General features: G+C 39.8%; 1 protein-coding gene across 1 annotated transcript in view; it reads left to right on the top strand.

Annotated features, from left to right (window-relative positions):
- The window catches only part of Ca10 (carbonic anhydrase 10), a 481,024-nt gene that overhangs the window by 175,901 nt on the left and 287,003 nt on the right, over positions 1-18,120 (top strand). The gene's annotated exons all lie outside the window — the stretch shown is intronic.

Genomic DNA, 18,120 nt, shown 5'->3' with positions numbered 1-18,120 from the left:
CTTTTGACTACAGTTCCGGGAAATGAGATTGCTGGTCCCGGTGTTAAATGGCAGAACAAATTGGTGTGGGGTAAGAAGTAGCAAGCTCAGCTTAGGTGGGCTTAGCTCCCACCTTCTGAAGACCCAGGCATCCACATGATACAAGAGCCTCCATTCTGTCGCATCTTCTGTCTCCAGACCAAAGTCTATATTGCTTAAGCTGAATTCAGTATTAGACGATAAAATCAAATGCTTGCCATCAGTTTTAGTTTTTCTTCAAAGAGACAGGAAAGTCTGTGGTGTATCTGTGGTGTGCTCACCCCTTCCTTGATGGAGCCCCAACTCTCCAAGGAAGCTAATGTGCTGGACCTGGGGACGTCAGAGCTCCTGACACACTAAATGCAGTCTCTTTAAACATCAATCAGCCGCTGAACACTCCTGTTATTTGTTTTCTCCTCTTTGGCTTTTCCTGAGATTGGAATAGATCCATTAGCCAATTAGGATGAAAATCAGCCAATTAACTAAATCCCTATTAACTTCTCATGTTCAAGGGCAGACTTGAAAGGGAAGAATTCTTACTCAATATTTTGAGGTTTCCCATGTCTCCTCTTTGCCAGTTACTAAATGTGACCACTGTTTCTCTCCTTTCTTACAAGGAGAGGCTGATCATCTGGATATATCCTGATCATCCTGGTTGGTCCCAAAATTTGGAAGGAGTGTATGGGGAGGTAGACAGTGTTTACCATTTGCCTGCTAATGAGATGAATTATAATAAGAAAATTAGTATCAGACTTACAGAATATAATTCTTTAAATGGGTGAAAATTTGACCCAAAATGGCAGTCTTTTTTATTTTTTAATTGTGAAAATTCTGCCTGCTCAATGTAAAAAGCTCAGAACATACGATCACACATGCACGTACATTAATATTCACCTATAATTCCACCATCCAGAGAAAAGTTCTGTCCACATTTTGATTATTTACTATTACCCTCCTGAGCACATTGTCTCATATATTTGAGACCATATTCCATGCAAAAAAAAAAATGCAATGTAGTTAAAATTTATGTTAATGAGTGTACCAATTTTCTCTATGTGGGTGTGCCTAATTTACTAAACCATTCCCCTATTATTGTTGCATATTTAGATTATTTTCAGCACTTCATTATTATAAATTACATTCTGGCAAATGTCTGTGCACAAATCATTTTTGGTTTTTTAAATCCAATTTATCTAAACTAATGATGAGTGCAGACTCCCACTCTCTTCATGAGGTGGGGGTGGCTTACTGCAGAGATGGGCCACTGAAAAATAGGGTCTGGTTGCTGGCAGTCCCTGTTGGGAACCACATACTAGCTAACATTTCATGGCCTTATCTTGTGAGCAGATTCTTGACTCCAGAAATGGGATGTTCTGGACACTGATGGTCAGGACCTTGGGACTGATTGGTTATGTCATAGCATAGGATTGGTCATTAAAATAGCCATCATGGAAGTTCACTTTATAATGGGGAATTGGGAAATGTCTATCATCCATAGAGCACCTTCTTGCTTGGGATTAAAACACTTGGGAAAACCTTATCTAAGGGTTGCCTGGTGAATAAGAAATTAGAACAGAAGAACTTGGGTAAAATTGAGAACTATTGTGAGACCAGGTAAAATATTACTGTCCTCACCAAAAGCACCCGTCTGCCTCTCTCATGTAGCCAGATAAGAAGCAAACTTTGGGTGTTTGTTTCTTTTATCCCATAAACTTTCTTTCAACCCTTAAGTTGACATGTTTTTCCCTTTAGACCTGTTGGTGCTAAGGTAATGTGGCTGACCTTGTGAAGCTGGTAAACCTTACTTCTTTCAAGAGATGTCAATTTTATCAGCTGGTTTTTCCATTATTGTGGTCAATGAACAATCTGTATTAGAGTACCTGGGCTGCCTGTTAAATAATGCAAATCCCTGGATCCCACCGTAGACTTATTTAATCAGGATCTCTGGTATAAGTCTCAGATAGATCTCAGGACAAATTCCCTTATTTGTTTATCGTTTATCCTTAAAGCCCATGAACTAAAGTGATCTAGGATCAAATAATAGTTGAAGTGTATAGACTCTGGAGCCAGACTGCCTGGCTTTGAAACCTACCTCAAAGGTTTCTAGCTACAATTTTCTAGCTATAATTCTTTGGGTAATTTTCATCAACTCTCCCTGTGCCTCTGTTTCCTCAGCTGTAAAATGAGATGATAATGATATCCACATCAAAAGATTTTTGTGAGGATTCAAGAAATGAATTCATATGTAAGCACTTAGAACAGAGCATAGAATGAGTTTAGCATTTAGTAAATGTAAACTGTTCAACAACAATATTGCATCAACTCTCTGCTTACGGCATCATACAAAGACCTTTGATCTTTTAACCATCTTTCCCTGTTTCCCTTTCTTTTAGAATATGCATCTATTCCCTTATTTCCTTACTTAACTAATGCCTTCTGTGCTTATAACTTCTTGCTAGGCCCTGAAATGAAAGCTTTGCTCCTACCCTAAGCCTTCATTTGCCATATGTTTATAGCTGATCCATCACTTCTGATTGCTTCTGGACTTGAGTTTTGCTGCCTCCTTTCTAGATCAAAGAGAATTTTTTTTTAAAGTTTTCCTCTCTTCTAAGAGAAGAGGCTATTCAACCTCATGTTGGATGAATTAGATGTTATGCAAGGGGTTTTTTGATGAAGGAAATCATGTACTACGGGTTGAGCATCCTTAATCCCCAAATCCAAAGTCCAAAATGCTCTGAAATTCGAAGCTTTTTGAGCATCAACATGATGTTAAAAATGTTGCCCATTTCAGAACATTTTGCATTTTGAATTTTCAGGTTAGAGATGTTCAACTGGTAAAGTCTGCATAAATATTAAAAAAAAAAACCCACAGAATCTGAAATACTTCTGGTCTCAAGTGTTTTAGACAAAAGATACTCAAGCTGTACTAAGTCAGAGAGTAGGGGAACCCGTGTGTCTTAGGAATGTGCTTTATAAACCACTGCAAAAATCAGGGCCCTGCTGATTTATCAAGATTTCCTAATGCAAAAATAAATTAACCCAGGTAAAGAACAGAAAGGAGCAGCTTTATGATAAACTGGGAACTGAGGCTCATGGCTGCTTAGAAACTTCCAGGATGTGTTCACTGCTGATTAAATTGGTGAGCAGTCCTCACTGAGTCTCCTAAGCGTCTTGGCCTTTAAAACTCAAATGTTCTTTTAATCTCTTGTCACTGTGAACTGGTGTTTCCTCAGGGCAGTTAGTTCTTCTCAGTGAAGACCAGGGAGCTGACAACTATAATGAGGAAACTTCAGATTCTCACTATTTCAAAAAGAAAATGTTGGACTTTAATGTCCAGAGCCATTGATTTGAGAGACTTGTGTAAGCCTGATCAATCTCTAAAAGAAGTCTTAGCTTAGATCAGCATGAATATGCTTCGTTAGATTATTGGGGGTCTCCTGGGGAGGTTGCAAGTTGGAATGCGGTTTTTTAAGCACCCCACTTACTCCTTAGGAAGCAGTGATAAAGGAAAAGGCTGACATCCATGATATTTATTTGAGCAAGCATTATAACAAAGATGTATTCCTTTTATTTGAATTTGATCTTGAGTTGCCATCCTGCCTGAAGAGCAATTGTACTGACCAAGACAGTGGTGACTGTTGAGCATCCGGCAACATAAGCATGAATAATTAAAAGACCAGGAATTGTAGAGCAGTTTATAAGCACTTTGACATTCATCTCTCATTGAATCTGTGTACAGTTCTGTGTGGAAATGAGAAATATCTTTAAAATTGGAAACAAAATACAAGAACAGGTAGGTATAGCTTCATGTTCCAGAGTCATATTGGTCAATGTCAGAATCTCTTGGGGGGCACCATTTTATTTCTTCTTCTTCCATTCTGATCATTGGACACGGTCTTAACTCTGTCTTTCTTGATTGGTATAAAGGTGGATTGGAACTGCCTTGGTGCTATATAATAGTCCCTCGGAATCATCAAAGGATTGGTTCCAGGATCCCTCTTGGATACCAAAAGCTCAGATGCTGGTGTCTTTTATATAATATGGCATAGTATTCTCATATAATGTACACACATATTCTTATATATTTAAATTGTCTTACCTAATACAATGTAAATGCTATGTAAATCATTGTTATATTGTTCAGGAAGTACTGACATAAATAATATGCATAATATACATATTCAGTACAGATGCAGGCATCATAGTCCATGTCAGAAACAATGTAATATGTTTTTCTAATATTTTCACTACATGGTTGATTGAATCTGCTGAAGCAGATCCTTCAAAATCAGAGGGCCAAATTTTAAAAGCTTAGAGCATACCATCCTTGTGGACCTAGAAATAAATAAAGTGCTTTCTTGTTTAAGTCCACTCTTACAATTCCTCTGTTTACCTTCCTCTTGCCCACTGAAAATCTCCTCACTACATTTCTTATTTGGGTTTTGCTTTTTTTTTTTCCTCGTTCTGTTTTTGTTACTCTATTCAGCATCTAAACTCTGGGCTTTTGACTTGCTAAGAATGGTGTCACTATGTCGTACCTACTATGCCTGGAATTCATACTGTACAATATGGATCAATAGTACCAGGTCCCTGGAATCTCGTCTCTTCTTCCCCTTCATCTGAAGAGGGTGATCAAACACCCTGAGTGGAAGCCTTCGCCAGGTCCATCCCCAAGTCGATGCTCAGTAAAATGACAGCCTTCCCATTCCCCACCCTTTGTCTTTTCTTCTGCTAGTGAATATCATCAGATCTTGACAGGTTTTTCTCTCTTTCATTTAAATAGCATTGCTTACCAGTCTACTGTATACTGAGCACTGTGCTTGGAAATGGCGATTGAGAGACAGAAGTCTCCATTATTTTAAACTGTCCATTCTGGTTGGGGAGACAGTTATATCCAAAATCACAACACAACATGAGTGTTTGAATGCAAGAATGCCCCCAGATCACAGGGGTGGGGCATGTGACTGTGCTGAATGGGACTGGCAGAAAGGGAAGGAAGGCTTCTTTGAGGGGCCCCTTGACCTGCACCGTGCAAGATGAGAATGTATTCTCTGCCTAGGAAAGTAGGGAAGTAACCATGGAAAGGCATGTTGGTAGAATTGCCAAGGATCCCATACTCCCAGGCATATATTTGGGTACTGGCTGATGAGAAGTGTCAAAAATCACTAAATCCATTTCACTGCTGGTGTCTTCTCAAATATGAAATCTTTTCTTTTGTACCTCCTTAGATTTAATTTTGGTCCACCAATTCATGAACCATCTTTCAGAGGCCCAAGTTCTGTAATCAGGTCCTGGACCATGTTGATCTTGGGAGCTTGCTTCCAATTAGGAAATGGTACTAATACACTTGCAAAACAATGACCAAAGATAACCATGCATAGTTAAGTTCAAATTGTCTAGCATTCAACCACTTCTCTAGAAATCCAGGATGATGACTTTAATAGTAATGAATGACTTAGTAGAGGGATTGCAATTTAAATGAGGGGTTGCAATTTAAATGAGGGTTTGTAAGATGTGTGAAATTTGACCAAGGGAATGTGGAAAGAAGAATAAAAACAAAAGCACAAAAGAAAGAGTGACCACATTGTGCCTCATAAAGATAACAGAGCTCTGTTGCTTTTGCAAATGATAAAGAAAATACCCTAAATATATGCTGTTGAGGGTATTGACATAAAGCAATATAATGTCCATCCATTCACTCCACAAATTGTATTGAAGTATAATAGTATGACCAGCACTAGCAGAAAAGGTACAAAACCGACATCAGGGTCCTGCTCTTTCTCATCCATCCATTCATTCATTCATCTATCCATTCAGTAAATCATGTTGGTGCCTACTGTGTGTAAGAATTGAAATGGAAACTAGATATATGACAGTAGCATCCAATCAGAATTCCTGGGTTACAAAGGAACCTAAGTTCAGAGTAACCTAATCCTGACATTTTTATGCACTAAATTCTGTTGTGGACCATGAATTTAGCCCAATTTCCAGTCCTGGCTTTTCCTTGCCTGCCCAGCTCTCCTGTCATTTGTGATGTGAAACTCACACTGATAATGGGAAACTTAGCTAAGGGATTGCTGCAGAAACTAAGTTACATGGAAGTGGGAACCCACCTTAGGCTTGTGGTAACTGAGTTGGACAAGGAATCTTCCAAAGCAATCATTAATGAGATTTGGGAGATGATAGAGTTCTACTACAAATGTCTACTACAAATTCCCCTGGCTGGTATTATGAAATATGAGTACGCAACAGTTGAATAGGGAAGTTAAGACACAAGTTAAATGTGTTGGGAGAGTTACTGTATCATAAAAGCTATACTTTGCATCTCAACAGAAAATATGCTGCAGACTTATTGGACAATGTAGCCTAGTGAAGAATTGATGAAAGATCAATAGATCATTTATGTGGTTTTGTTCCCTGCTGTGTGAACAAGTGTCTTGTATTTGGGCTCCAAGACTCCATAGTGGCATGAAAATTATTTTTCCTGATGCCTCATAAAGATAACTAAATTCTGTTGTTTTTGCAAATGATGAAGAAAATGCCCTAAATGTATGTTGATCTCAAGACAAACTGGAACAGCTGGAAGCTTCTGTAGGATTACATGAATGTGAACACAGTGGGAAATTGCAAAAAACAGAAACCCCCTCTGGTGGAATGGGCTGAAAGGCGAGGTTCAGATGATCACACGCATCTGGGTGGTAGGACCTGAATTATTACCTTAACCTTCATCATTTGCCTACTTTTGACATTTACATAAGGGTATAATTTTGTGTATACATAGAGTGAGAGCTAGGAGAGAGTGTGGCAAATGTTTACACAGATAAAGGACAATGTATTCCAAGATATCCAGATGTTCTGCAGGATCTTAAAAGTATTTCACCAGATGTTTGAATTTGTGAGAAAGCATTGCCTGATTCTGTCTTAGGGAACTTTTAGAATTTCCAAATGCCAATGCTCATCTCTTTTCAGGGACTATGTTATTTTTACCTGGTGTTTGATTCCCACTTTCCAACTGGTTTCAGCATTACTAATAGGGGTTCTTTGAAACCAAGAGACTTCAGCTTTTGACAAACTTCAAGTAAATCGTGTGGTTATCCAAAGACACCAGCCTGGTTGTTTTCTTCAAATCTGCATAGGTGAATATAATTAATGGACTAGTTTATGAACACACATTGAGATATTCTTCTCATTGTGGTTTCAGTAAACTAATTTCAGATTTTATCTGAAGCACCCGTAATTATATGGGGCACGAAAAATTACCAAAAGTAATCTGATAAGACTTAACACCATTGTTAGGCTAAATCTTAAGCTAGAGATAAACATTAAGAGCTTGATGACATATAAAACGGACTGTATTTCATGCTATTTGTCTGGTGTGTTCTTGGGAATGAGTGGTCTAATTCATTAGCCTTAATTCTGAGAAAGCATAGTGAGAAGATAATGATGGCAGCTTAGTTCATCTTAGATCTATGCTCAGAATGAGTGATGCATGATTGCAGAATGAGGATGGAATTTAAACCTGTGTTGAAATCTCCAGCTGAGCTATGCACTAGCTGAACGTTCTCAGATAAGTTACTCACCTTTCGGAGCTCCCCTTCCTCATCTACAAAGTGAGACAAATGGTACCCATCTTTGGAGGCAGTAGCGACGAATAATTTGATGTCCGCCAATGACATACTCCATGGCTCCACCAGGCGATAGAGCTGACTAGGATGGTTGTTGCTGATTTTGTCACTTTGATGTTCACTATCATCTTGGTGGATACAAGTTATTTCAGCAAAGTGTATCCCGACTTCATCATTGAGGAGACTGAGGCTTAAGAGAAAAATATGTTTGACTCAAGTCGAAGTGCCAGGATAGAAAGGAAGTATAGAACAGGGATTAAGAACAAGGAATCCAGAGCTAAATGCAGGAGTTTTAAATCCTGAGTTTGCCACTTGCCAATTTATCTTTTCTTTTCTTTTCTCCCCTCTCCCACTCCTCTTCCTCCTCCTCCTCTTCCTCCTCCTCCTCCTCCTCCTCCTCTTCGTCCTCCTCCTCCTCCTCCTCCTCCTCTCCCTCCTCCTTCTTCTCCTTCTTCTTCTTTTAATCTTGGGCAAGGCACCCAACACCTCTATGTCTCAGATTCCTCTATGACCTGTAAGAAACAGGATGATAATAAAGTCTACCTCCTAGATAATTAAATGAGGGAATCTATGGAAGGCATCCAGGACAGTGTCCACACATGGTAAGCGCTCAATGCATGGGATTGTCATTAGGAGAATTGGGCCCTGAATTCAGTTCTCCTGGCCCCAAATGCTGTGCCATTTCCACCTATTGCACTGTCTTCCAACAAGTCCCTCCAGAGCTGCTCTGTGTGTGCTTTTTATACTAGAGACCAAGTCTCTAAGAGTGACAGTCCCTTTGGAGGGTTTTCTGGAGAGAAGAGCAGCCATTGTGCTCTAGCAGGTGTGATTCAATACCTAAGTACCTGAAGACAGGAGGAGGAGCCAGGTAACTCTAACAAGCTTGTACCTCCTGGAATGCGACAAATGTTTAGCATTCCTGGGATCATGAATCCCAGTGCATTTCCCTGGAGTTTGGGCCTCTCTGATACCATAGTGCTAGCAGAGGAAGAGAATGGACTTTTTTGATAAGGAAACTTGATTTTATGAATCACCATGGATGTTACTAGACTCAAAACAGTGTGGTACCAACACAGGAATATATAAACAGGTAGAAGATTCTAGACAGGCAAGAAGCAAATCCAATAGATATGCAAACTTAATATGTGATAAAATGACATTAAATTAGGCAAAGATAGTTTGTTTAATAAATAATGCTGATGTTATTCACTTTTTATGTGGGAAACATCCTGGACCTCTGTCTCATAGCATCTATTACTATTAATCACCAGTGTATTACAATAAAATTATGAGCATTCAAGGAAATTTTTCATATAAGCTATAGTTGGATAGGTCATCTTAAGTGAAAGAAAAACCCAGAGACATAAAGAAAAAGATCAATAAATTCAACCACATAAAAAATGTAAAGAATCGAAAACAAGGTTAGCAACTAGATATTAGGCTTGAAGAAAATATTTATAGCACATGACAAGGGTTCATATCTCTATAATTCAAATGGCAGCTAAAATTGATACAAAAAATAAATAGCCCAGAGAAAAATACATGAAGAATAGCATCCGAAGAGAAATGCAAATACCCGAAGAGCATATGAGAATACCTTCAACCTCAGCAGTAGTTAGGAAATGCAAATTAAATCAATGAGATGTCATTTTTCCCTGTTAGATTGCCAAAAATAAATAAATAATGAATAACATCCCGTGCTAGGGAGATTGTGGGAAATGGACACATCACATAGCTGATAGGAGTGTAAATATTCATAGATCCTGCCGGTATCTTCTAATGTGACCTGGCAGCATCTATTAAAATAAAGCATGTGTATTCCTCGAGTGAATAGTACTACCTCTCAGAATCTTCCCTCTCGCCATGAAAGCACCGGTACAAAAAGAACTGGTTTGAGAGCATGTATTGCAGCATTGATTTCAATGGTAAAATAAGATGGAAATAGCCTTAATGTCTTTCATTTAGGGGATGGTAGAGAAAAGGAGGGTGCAGTCAAACTGGGGTAGTTCTGCAGACTTACATATCAATGAGGAGCTCTGGTAGTTGTGACATGAAGGGACATCTGTGGCATAATGTTACTTGAAACAAAACACATTTTTGTAAAAAGAACCTTTCAAAGTACGTGCCTGTGCATTTGGGCATGCTTATGCTTGTCTGAGCATGGTAAACGATGCGGAAGGGTGCCCAGCACCTGGTGACCTCACGGGTGTCGCAAGAAGGAAGGAGGATGACCACCTTTTGCTTTATATACCTGTGTATTGTTTCACATGATACCACACATGTGTTTCTTGGATATTTCACAAAGGAACTGATCTCAAATTCTAGTCTCTTTATTTATTGGCCAAGTGACCTTGAAGATTCATTTTACCTCTTTGAGTCTTACACTTGTCATTTATAAAATAATTCTAGTATAATCTCACAGAACTTTCAGAAGGATTAAGCAAGTAAGAGACATCACATTTCTAGCACAGAAGTTATTAAACAGTGGGTGATCAGCAAATGAAGACTTCTCCTCCTTCCCTTTCTCTTCACCCTCAATTGATGTGTTTTCAGGAATGCAAGTCAGTTACCACACTGGACCCAAGCACACAGGGAAGGTAGAAGTTGCAGCTTGCTGTACAAATAATCTGACAGCCTCCAAAAGCTAAAGGAAAATGACTTCTCTCTGGAGTTAAAACCTGAGATGACCTGTGTCACTGTTCACTCCCTCCAACCATCCAGACACTGAGAGTTACAGATCCAGGAAATAATTGCACGTGCCTCCTTCAAACTACAAAACAAAGCAGCCAATCCTGTGACTCCTTTCAGAGTTCCATGTTCTGAAACCAGGTGGGGTTATTCTGGCATCTGAAAGATGCTTCTCCTTATTTTCCTGCCTGGATCCTTCACCCCACCCCTTTTATCTCTGTCCCAGGAATGCTCCAGAAGTGGAATCACAGGGCTGGTGGCCATGCTGTTCCTGGCAATCCCTCCAACCCCTCCCCCAACATCCATGAAACATTACAGAACTAACAATATGCTAGACCTTTTACAAATATGCTCTTACTCCGTCTTCCCAGAGCTCTGTGAAGTAGCTATCATACTACTTTATAGACTGAGAATCTCACACTATGGAACTGTATCCTCCTCTCAAGGTTCCATGGTGAAGATGTGGTAACATTATTTTTCTCCTTATGAAAATAACTCCCCAAGTTGGAGAAGTCAGAAGATCCAGTGCCTTAAATGCCCCCTATAATATGAACTCAGGTTCTAGCAGCAATCCATCTCAGTTGTCAGGACTAATATGTCCCTCTGTATGAGGAAATGCTTCCGTGTTTTAACTAGTTACAAGACCCAAAGTCCTGCAACAATGCCCCCTACACTAGGAAGATGTACCCCAGCTCTTGAGAAAACACAGTTGGGGTCAACTTGCTCCTGTCTCTCTGTATTTATGCTTCATGAGCACATACCTTTTGTTTTTTTAATGCTTATGGTTTTTCAATGCAACTGCTTTTTAGCTTGCCTATCTTGAAACTCTGCTACCCTTTAGAGAGAGGGCATTTGATTTATCTCTCTATCCCTGTTTCATTAAGTATGGTCCTTTAGATTTTTAGAGAAATGTGTTAAATAGGATATATGCAACTCCTTAGATGTCTCCAAGTGAGAGAAAGGGAGGGTCTGCTTAGCACCCTGCCAGGTGCTACAGATCAGAGTCCCAGGTATGGAGGAAGAATTCAGCAGCAAAGGGATTAGTTTCAAGGCCAATTCCCTCTATGAAATAAATCTCAAGTCAGAAAGGGGCCAAAAGCCTGCAGCAGTGGGTATTTTAAACATGCTGATTAATAATGGCTCAAAGTGAAGATTTATTACATTTGAGAATAGGGGAAGGGACAGTAAATCAGCATTGGTAAGGGAAAGAGCAAAGGAAAGATATGAGTTCTTATTTAAAATGTATTCACATGCTTTATAACCCCAAAGCAGAGATTGCTATATTGAAGTGGAAGGCTTTATTTGTAGGTTTGAATTCACCATAGATATGTTTTATGCCAGTATTCATTTTCCCAACTTTCATTTGCTTTCCTTTGGCCAAAAAGTTGGGGACTTAGTTTATTGCTTGAAAACAAGGAAAGATTGCCTTAGCTGAGTCTCTTCGTGAAAATATTCCTTGCCTTAAAATTATGACTTGTAAAGCACTAGTTGGATCCTAGGAAAACGCTATTTTATTGGCACATATGTTGAAGAGAATAGATTTTAAAACATTCAATTAGTTCTGCCTTTGAGATAGAATTTAAACACACAATTGGATCGAATTCACATAAAAACCTATGTCCCCCAACTGTTGCTTGGGAACCAATTCTTTTCTCACTTAAACTACTCTAAGGATGATCAAGCTTACCCTTGGCTGTGTTCCAGCCACAGCAGATACGTGCTTCTAATTCATGAATCAGACAATGGAATTCCTTATCTAAAACTCTCAGTGCTTTTTTATTTTACTGGAGTAAAATGCAAACTCCTCAATGGAACCTGCAGAACTCTGAACCATCTGTCCCTGATCTACCTGGATAATCTCACCTTACTTTTCTCCTCATTCTGTCCCCCATACTCAAGTCAACTTGGTTTCTCTCTGTTCCTTGAACACATCAAGTTCTTCTCTGCAAAATCCCCTGCTCTCCTCTTCTGCCTTGAATGCCCTCTTCCCTGCCACTCTTCAGGATCAATTCTCCCAGTCCTTCTAGGGTCTACCAGATGACACTTCCAGAAAGTTCATTCATGACCATTCTGCCTAGGTTATCTCTCCAATCCCTGTTTCATTCTATAGTTCATTATCACCATAATCATCTCTATAGCATGCTCACCAAGTTTTAATTACCTAAGTAAACACATAAACTTGTTTGTCTTATATTCTCCACCGGGCTGCAAAACTCAGGAGAACAGAAACCACTTCTATCTCATTCATTTCTGACAAACCAAACTGAAGATAGTGCCCAGCACATAGTAGGTCCCCAGTAAATATTTGCTGCCTAAATTTTCAGTACCACGCCTAATATCTGGTAAAACATAGGCGATCAGTCAACACTTTGGAAGTGAATTTATCTAATTCCCCTAAGATTTAGCAGATTCACATAAGCTGAAGAAATTAATTCTAAGTGTCTAACATCTACATCTACAATAGCATAGTCTCTATAAATTCTGCCGACTCTGGACAAATAAAGAAGGAAGATGCATGACATGACTTTGGAGAATCTTCTCTAGGATGAAAATATCATCAAGACAAATTTTAACTCTCAATATCAGACTTAATTCATCATGTTCCTTATTTTCTCTCTTTCTCTCTCTCTTTTTTTTTTTTTTTTTTTTTTTTTTTGATACCAGGAATTGAACTCAGAGGTCCTCAACCACTGAGTCACATCCCCAGCCCTTTTTTGTATTTTATTTACAGACAGGGTCTCAGTTGCTTAGGGCCTCCCTAAATTGCTGAGGCTGGCTTTGAACTCGGGATCCTCCTTGTCTCAGCCTCCCCATCCGCTGAGATTATGGGTGTGTGCCCCCGCACCTGGCCTTGTTCCTTGTGTTCTTGACCTATTCCTTGTTTTGGTGAGAAACTTGCTTTGGTCTGGGAGTCACCAAGGTGCATTAGTAAACTAAACAGGAGCTTTTTGGTCTCACTGATTTGAACGAGCAGCCAATCGGTTTTGCATCGAATTTGCCAAGGCTTTTTGATTTAAATGGTTGAAACCAGAGTCACTGAACATCTTTCACAACTCACTGGACCCAGAGCCAAGAGACCATTGGGGAGTTGTAGTTTTTGGTAAGAATGGCAGTGTCGCCACGGGGGAAATGTTCTGGCAAGATAACCCAGAGTTGCGATGCTGCCATGAAGTTCCATTGTTTTGTCTCTGAAAATTAATTTGCAGAGATATTCCGGTCTGTTGTGTGCTCTAGTTTACGTGTTAATTAGAAGAGTGTGTGAAAAAGATGCCAGGGATGATGGAATCCAAACATTTTCAGACCAGTTGTCTATTATTTAGTTAAAATGGTTCTCACTTAATTATGCTTTATTTACATCTCTTCCCTCAACAATGTGTTGTTGTATATATCAAGCTAGGAAAAAGGCAGCGTTCACAGATATGCCCTAATAACTGATGTTCTCAGAAATGGAAGAAAGTTTACCCATCTGATTTATTGAGACAGACATGAACACTGAGAGAAAAAGAAATCAGGAGTGATTCTCAAGTGTAGAAATGGAAGCAGTGCTGCCAAATTCTAGAACCCCACCTCTGCACCCCAAGGTGGGAGAGGGTGTCAGTAAACCTGAGGAGTGATACTGCAGAGGATGGTTTAGCCTCAGAACTCTGTGGATAATTGAAAGTTCTACACAACCCCAGAAGGAGAGTGTCTCTTGCTTTGTACATAAAGTCAGCCAGCTCACTCCAGACCCCAGTAAGCATGCACACTTCATGTCCTCCTGTAAGAACAGCCTCCATCCTGAAGCACTTCCCAGGATTATACCGCATGTGCACCTCTATCCCTGTCTTTTTGGTACCTGAGGTTCCCGGATGAGCCTTAGCACCTTAAAATTCTCACCCCAGCACTTAACACTGCTTCTGACAGCATTGCCTTCTCTTTGGAGCCTTGCTCGGGCCAGGCAGCCCCGAGACACCATGCCTACAGCAACTCTTTGTGAACAGTCTTTCCCAGCAGGTCTCCTCAGGGCCCTGCAGCTGGGACCCAATCACCACCTTCCTCCCCTGAACTGAAGCCTTGTTTCCTCCCAGATCATTCTGTCTACTTCACCCCAGAGTTCTACAGCCATTTAAAAATCCTAACTTTGAGATAAGTTGACTTTCAAAGCAGTTTGATTTGAACTTTTGCTCTCGAAATTGATTTTAACTGCAAAACAGATACTAATGTTACTTTTGAGTTACCAAAAGACAAACAGTAGGAAAAGTCTGGCTAGGGTCATGGCAATAATTGACTCTGAAATTCCCTGGCTATGATAATCTGCTCATGAGTGGAGGCTGCTGGGAGGAGCGGTTTGGGGCCTCAGTAGCACTGGAAATCTTGAGACCAGGGTTCTGGTCTTTGTTCTCTCCTTTCCTGCCGCTGCCTGTGGCCGTGGGTTGAGGGCTTTACACTTTACCCTCCGCCTCTGTGGTCTTCTGTCCGTGTATGTTTCGATCAGATAATCTCTGAGGTGGCTTCTATTTCCAATATGGCTGATTTAAATTCAGCAATTCAGTGGTGAATAAACTTAGCTGTCCCTTCCGGAGCAGAGCCCACGAGGGCACAACTGAGCAGAGGAGAACGTTGCTTGGTTAATCTCTAATTCCTGAGCAGGTGGCTAGAATCAGTGACAAAGGACTTGATAGTGAAGTGGGGATATAAAACCCTAGAACTGTTTGTCATAAAGAATCTCATGCCCAATAAAAGCAAAGGCAGATGTTCGCATAAAGTTTTTGCTGTTTGTGCTTTGGTGGGGGAACTTTTGGGGCATGAAGTTTATTAGTAAGCCATAGCAGCATCTGCCCACCCATGTTGCCACAAAATAGCAGTCTTACAGCCCATTTATGAGACTGGGATTATTTCTGTTAATGATTTTCATGGGAGTAGATGAAATGCAATGTGTAACAGCTGTAACTACGTTTATCACTCAGCTGCCTTACAAAGAAGCCCCCTCACCAACCCGCACATCATGAATGTCCTGATTTTCTAACAGGTTTTTGTATCACAGTTTTAAAGAGCCATATTAGTTTCCTATTACTGCTATAACAAACAATCACAACTGAGCATCTTAACAAAACACAAATTTATTATCTTACAGTCCGAAGTCCAAAATGAGTCTCACAGGGTTAAAAATCACAGTGTTGTATATGGGTATGTCAGGATGAACCCAACTACTATGTATAACCAAAAGGTCTTATAAAAAAATTAAATTAAGTTAAACTAAAGCCAAAAAGTCAGTGTCAGCAAACCTGTGTTCTTCTAGAGGCTCTAGATAGACAACCTATCTTCTTGCCATTTCTACTTATAGAGGCCACCTGCATTCCTTGACCATGTCCCTCCCTCCATCTTCAAAGTCAGCTATTTTCTTTTCTTCAATGACCCGTTTCCATCCTTGTCTGTTTTCTATGTCTCCGACCTTTCTACCTCTCTCTGTGAAGACCCTTGTGAATTACATTGGCTTACCCATAAAATCTATCTTCAATTACTTCTGCAAAGGACATTTTACTGTGTGTGTTAGCTTTCTATTGCTAGAACAAAACACCCAAAATAATCACCATAAAAAGAAGAAAGGTAATGGTTTGCCTCTACTTCATGTACAAACAGAGAAACAAGATGTATCCCATTTGTTTATAATAAAAATGAATTAAAAAATAAAAAATAAATAAATAAAAAATAAAAAAAGAAGAAAGGTTTACTTTGGTTTGCAGTTTCAGAGATTTTTCGGTCCATTGTCAGTTGGCCCAGTTGCTTTTTGGGCCTGTGGCAAAGCAGCACATCATGGTGGAAGCACATGGTGGAGGAAGTTCCTTACCCATGGTGTCTAAGAAGCAAAAGAGGAAGAAGAAGGGGTGAGGTCTCACAGTCCCCTTCAAGGGCACACACCCAGTGACCTAAAACCTCCCACCAGTTCCTACCTCGGAAAACTTTCCACTGCCTTCCAATAGTGCCAAGCTGAGGACCAAGGTTTTAACACATGGGCCTTTGGAGTATATTTCAGATCCAAATTGTAGCATAAGATAGAATATTCACAGGTTCTGAGGTTAGGATGTAGACATATTTGGAGGGGAGCCATTTGTTATTTTGGAACCAAAAAGACCAACCAATGTCCAAGGAATCCATGGCTTAGATCACACGGCTAACGTGGGAGTTCCAAGACACTATCCCTGGCATCCTCCCATTTGCCACTTGACACACATCACTACAAAGAGAGATAAGACGCTGTCCTGATGGGGGCTTTATTTTAATAATAAACTTGAAATTATTAGGAGTAAGTACAGGATTGAGTCAATGGCTTAGAAATAAAAGATCAACCTAGGGATGATAGAAATTTGTGTTTTTCAAGGTACATTCTTAATGCAAGAACCTCCTTAGATCTTATAGTCTTGCTAAAACATGGTGATTTGTAAAGATATTAAGTGATTTGTGGTGATGACATAGTTTAAACAATGGTAAGAAATGAGAGCACATGCACTTATATAAATGTTCTTGCCTAGACTCCTCCTCTTTCTCCTCCCCTTCTTTTTCTCCCTCTATATCTCTGGCCATTGCTGCCATTTTGAAAATCATTACTTGCTAGAAAGCCAATTCAGACTCTTTAAAGAGAATTGAGTGACCAAGTCTTAATTGGCATGAATTAAACCAAATTAGATATTTACCTTATTTCAAAATGAAGTCCATCTTATATTGGTGTTGAAGTATTTGCCTGGGAACCCAAGGAATTTTGTTTTAGTTCTCCCACTTCTATCCAGTGTTGATTGGTACAAAATTTGGATTTAGAAGGCATTAGACATACCATTTAGCCCAATTCTTCTCCTGAATGAAGGGCCTTGTATGTCTGTTTTCCAGACTCCTCTCTTGCCTCAGTTTTCTCCATCCATATTATGGATAGGAACAATAGCTGCTGTAAGCTACAGGCGATGTTCAATTTGAGTTTCCGAGAGGGCAGGTACATGTAGGAGGGTTATATCCATCTTCTCCAGGAGTCAAACCTTGGCTCCACTCCACCAGGGTAAAGTGGGGTGCCCTTCACTATAGTCTCATGACACACTTCAACGTGACTTCACCTTCCTGGTGTGTTCATTGTTCTTGTGCTTAACTGCCTTTGCTATGATTCAATCTAACTCAGGGATGGATACAAGATAGCTTACACTACAAGCTTTGAATGGATTACAGGATGAATGGCCATTTAATCTAAGGGGCACATGGAGAATACATGGGATCCTGTACATCAGTGGAATTACTTAAAAGAACAGTGCAAGACTGAATGATTGTTTTCTCCAGTTTTACAAAATGAGTAGGTTGGCTCTCCCCTTTGCCCAGCTAACTCTCTTAAATAGAAGAAACGAGGACTAGAAACTTTGTAGAGATTTATCCTGAAAGATGTCTTAATGTGATGCTGGAAATGAGAAGACAGCTTTTCTTTGGATATTTGCACTCAATACTCAATGTCATTTTTTTCTGCCTATCAAATGATCACGTTCCTCAGCTGCTGGAACATTAGGTTAATGACACAGTGCTGAGCCAAACAAAGACAAAGCCAAGTTGCAAACTCCTGTCTAGCATTGATTGGTGGGTCATAAAAATAATTCATTCCCTATGTTTGGTTTTGACAACCCAAAGAAAAACACCTTGTATGTGTTGAAAGACTCTCTCTGAGAAAAGCTTCAGATATTATCTAGATGGGACAAGGTTGATTCCCACAACATTCCTGCCAAATGGGAAAACAGAGCATCAGCTCTGGAATGACTAAATATTTGGTGCAGCTTAGACATGT

The sequence above is a fragment of the Sciurus carolinensis genome, chromosome 3 (assembly GCF_902686445.1).
Source record: "Sciurus carolinensis chromosome 3, mSciCar1.2, whole genome shotgun sequence".
NCBI classification, from domain to species: Eukaryota; Metazoa; Chordata; class Mammalia; order Rodentia; family Sciuridae; genus Sciurus; species Sciurus carolinensis.
This window is presented reverse-complemented; position numbering and strand designations above follow the sequence as displayed.